The sequence below is a fragment of the Henckelia pumila genome, chromosome 4 (assembly GCF_033568475.1).
Source record: "Henckelia pumila isolate YLH828 chromosome 4, ASM3356847v2, whole genome shotgun sequence".
In the NCBI taxonomy this organism is placed as follows: domain Eukaryota; kingdom Viridiplantae; phylum Streptophyta; class Magnoliopsida; order Lamiales; family Gesneriaceae; genus Henckelia; species Henckelia pumila.
Genome location: NC_133123.1, coordinates 170,400,560 through 170,405,050, shown reverse-complemented (window position 1 = coordinate 170,405,050; position 4,491 = coordinate 170,400,560). Strand labels below are relative to the sequence as shown.

The window sequence follows — 4,491 nt, the reverse complement described above, 5'->3', positions numbered from 1 at the left end:
GGATTCGGTTAATGTAAGTAATTTATCATGTATTAAAATATAGGATATATTTAATATTATTATGTTATTAATTTCTAATGTATTCTCGCTTTTGTTATTTGTAGTTGTCATATAATGTTGACGCAAAGTGGAAGAAGGGTTGTTTGAGATCAGCAAACATGAAGTGGCGTCAATACAAAGCCCATCTTACGCAGACGTTTATTTTAGGCAAGCTTGATAAACCTGAGGTGTTGTATGAGCCACCTGCTGGTCATGGTATACCAAAAGATGATTGGAGTGCGTTTGTCATCAGTCGTATGTCTGGAGACTTCATTGTAAGATTCTTTATTATTTTATAATTTGTACATAATCAACCAAAAGTCATTCTTTAACTATTATTCAAATTTGACTTGTCGCATATTTGAAATGACTAGAAACTAAGTGAGCAACAAAAAGATAGAAGAAAACAAAACATATACCCTCATTGGCTTTCACGCAAGGGATATGCACGATTTGCGTCTGAAATAGTAAGTATTTCTTTACAAACCATCAAAATTATTCACATACAATTTATTCACATGTGTTATTGTATTTTTCTTCCTTGTAGGCGGCTGAATTAGGTGACGATGATGACATTAACAGGGCTATTATGTGGAAGAAAGGACGAGCCAACAAATCAGGAGACTTTGAAGGGGAGGATTTGACGCAAAGAGTACAAAAGATTGTAAGTGAATTCACATTTTAGAAAATCAGCATGTTTTTTGAAATGACAATTGTTTTAGTAATTATTCTTTTAATTTGCATGACAGGATGATTATATCCAACAAAAAAGAGATGGTGTGCTGAGAATTGAAGGGACAAAAGAGGATATCCTTACAAAAGCACTTGAGACCAAAGAATATGATGGGCGTGTGAGGGGGATTGGAGGTCATGTCACTCCAACCTTATATTTCAATGCTGGCAGAACATTGAAGAGCAGTGGAGTTCCCACAGATGTACTCGTGGAGCATGAAAGGAAGTTGATGGAAGCAAATAGAATAATTTCAGAACAAGGTGCACGCTTACAAAGACTTGAGGAAATGATGCATAACATAGGTGCACGCGACCTTTTAATGGATGACAAAGGCAGTTGCTCAGTGAAAAATCAAGTTAACCAAGCCAAGATGGAAGACAATGATTATGAAGACGTGCTGATTTTGAGCAAAGCCGATGCTTTACAGGTATGACAATAGTTTGAGTCATATTAAATAGATGTAATAAAACTTATTGGCATGTCTATTTGTCTTTTTTAGGGTAAATCAGCTGCATTAACTTTGGAATCTAGCACAAATATTGTTTCTTATGGTACAATTATTTGTGTTGATCCTCAAAAGTTTCTTCATGGGGTTCCATTACCAAAGAATTGCTACCGAGTCTCTATTGATGTAGTAGTTGATAAATCAGCGCCTTTGCCATTTCCTATTGCAAATGAATGTGAAGTTGTGGGCGATGCTCTTGGAACCCATGTGGCTTGGCCACAACACTTGATAGTGGAGCAAGATAAGGTATATGTGATATTGCAACTTTATTCATTATTCAACCTATCTAACTTGTATGTATTTACAATTAATAGAAGCCTCGAAAGAAGGATTTGGCACCACCCAAAGAGAAACATGTTGTGTCACCTTCTGTCCCACTATCACTACATATGATGTATTGTTATAGCAAGCATGCTTTGGGTGAAGGAAGATTTATATCAATGCGTTTAGATCGTGAGGTGTTCGATGATGATTGTGTAATTTTTTGCACTGTGAGGACATTGATGGTTTGTATCATGTTGGGCCAATATCAGGAAATTGTGTAATTGCCTATATATGGTAAGTTTTTTGGGTTTTAAGCTAAGTAATACATCAACTTCATATTTTTGCTTACATTCATTTTTATTTTATTATATTTACAATGAAAGGTATCTTTACAAAAAAATGTTGGAAGATAACAAGGAAGGAAAATTCAGATTTGTGAATCCACACAGAATCTCGGATATGGGAGAAACTACACACGACAAAAAGAGTAAGCTTGAAAGGTTGAACCAAAGGGCGAGTGCTTTAGCAGATAGACTGAGTGGTGCATCGGTTGATCAACTAGTTTTGGCGCCATGTAATATCGGGTAAGTAAAAATTTAAATATCAATTTGGTTGCTTTATTTCGATTATTTATTGAATTAGAAGCACTAATTATGTTTTTTTTGCGTAGCTGTCATTGGATTCTCACTGTTATTCAACCATACAAGGATGTTATTTATGTGTTGGATTCCTTAAGTCACCGCATTCGTGATGATGATTGGAAATATGTAGTGGATATGTGAGTTTATATTTATTTATTTTTATCAAATATTTATTTCACTCATACAAAAACTCATATATCAAGTATATTGAAGGGCCTTGCGATTGTTTAACTCAAACAAAGGAAGGAAGGGTAGAAAGAATGCTATGTGGGTAGTAGTACAGGTATGCATAATTTATGTTTAATATATTATGTTTAAATATCTAAATTTGTCACCAAAAATTTTTCTCTACTACCATAGGGTCCTCGGCAGCCAGATGCAAAACAATGTGGTCTTTATGTGATGAGATATATGAGACAAATTATTCAAGAAGTTGAGAATATCGAGAACGTTTCACTACGATCAATAGTAATCTTTCTTAACTCAAATAATTACAACTAAATTGTTTTAAATTTGCAAAGTTATTGTTATATGATTTTTTATTAACATAATATATGTGACAGCTCTCAAAAGGTGAGTACTCGTTAGAAGAAATTAAAGAGGTGCTTTCAGAGTTGACAGAATGTATACAAGAACACGTTTATGAATAGGTATGCACATGTATTTTGTGTCTTGAATAATGCAACAACTATCATAATGCATGGATGAATTGAATTAATTAAAGCCTCGAGTGCATGGAGTACATGCGTGAATTTGGTGGTTTGGGCACATGCAACTACTGTCCATATTTTTTTTTCAAGCAGACAGTAGGCGAGGCCTTCTGAAACTGGTTCGAATGTGTGTTGTTTACATATTTTCATGCTTTTTTTTCCTTTTCGTCTGTGATTCCCTTAGCGGTTCCTAGTGCGATATTCTACCTATACTCCCAATTCAAATGCTTCCCACATTGCTCCTCAGAGGTGAATAGAAACTTGTCTAAAGAACTGTTTCTCATAAACTCATATACTAATAGCCTATGCCTCCCTTCTGATCAGAATCCTATCAATCTCATCACATTCAACTGGTGGGTTCTACCGATCGTCGCCACCTCCATTCTGAACTGTTTCTCGCCTTGCTCGATCCCCTCCAACTTCTTGACTGCCATAACAGTTCTATTAGCAAGAACCCCTGCTATCCATTTGATCGATTAAGTAAAAATTCATATAATTAGTTGCTGCGCATGCATGATATAATTAATGTTCCAGACAGTAGGCGAGGCCTGCAGCAGGCTTATCTTATCTTTTGAATCATCATTGATTTTCTTCTTGTTCTTGGTCATGATTGACTAAAGGGTCCAATAATATTCCCAATAATAAAAATGAAAGCAGCCCATGTTATGAGGTTTACATTTGTTAGTCTATTTTCTGTTTCATGATTGACTAAAGGGTCCAATAATGTTGAATGAGAGGATTCAACAGGCTAAGGCACGCTGCAGACAGGCAATTCTTGTTGCCAATTCCTTTTGAGCTTTCTTGCTTGTAGGATATATGGTGAAGATCATCAAAATGCATTAAGCTTTTACCATGGTAGAAGAAAAAAAATATCAATCGACAGTAGTTTAAGCTTTATACAAACACAGAAGATCGAATGAAATCTAATGCCAAACGGTGGTTACTTTACGATTGTGTTGATGTTATCTCATTGGGTGTGAAATCTAACGTCAAATGGTGGTTAGTCTATTTTCTGTTTCATGATGTTTGATATGCTTCCACTGTGTTGTCATTTATAAATTTATGGTTAGATTTATATGGTTTGATATGATGTTATATTTAACATGTGTTATCTAATGTTGTATTTCAGAAGTCTGGTTCTTACTGGTGGCAGAGATCGTCTGGTTCTTACTGGTGGCGGAGATCGTCGCTAACTGTGGTCGCATTCAGAAAAATTGTCAATGCAAACAATCTTTCCTGTTGCCTATGAGTTTGAGTCACAATCTGGCTTCCTCCAGGTTTAGATTTTTGTTGTGGCTGAAATGAATGCACTGCAGAAGACTTCCTGTCAGCCTGAGGTATTGATCTAGATTCACTGGCACCAGTTGCTCTGTCTGTTTCTCTTTGAGGGCATACCTTGGCATAGTGACCGGTTTGGTGACATATATTACAGCTTCTAGAAACTCCTCTACACTGATCTGTTGCATGCCTACCACCACACTTGCTACACTAATTCTTGGACAACGCAAAACTCTGACCTAAACCAAACTTTCTCTGGCCACTAGAACTAGATGAACTATTGCCAGATTTCCTAAATTGCTTACCTTTAGGCCAAAATCT

General features: G+C 35.9%; 1 long non-coding RNA gene across 1 annotated transcript; it reads left to right on the top strand.

Moving 5' to 3' along the window:
* The first annotated feature begins 2,216 nt into the window (after positions 1-2,216).
* On the top strand, positions 2,217-2,670 carry LOC140859843 (uncharacterized). The gene is made up of 3 exons (XR_012143545.1): positions 2,217-2,319; positions 2,396-2,465; positions 2,543-2,670. It is a non-coding gene; the product is annotated as an uncharacterized lncRNA (long non-coding RNA).
* The last annotated feature ends 1,821 nt before the right edge of the window (positions 2,671-4,491 follow it).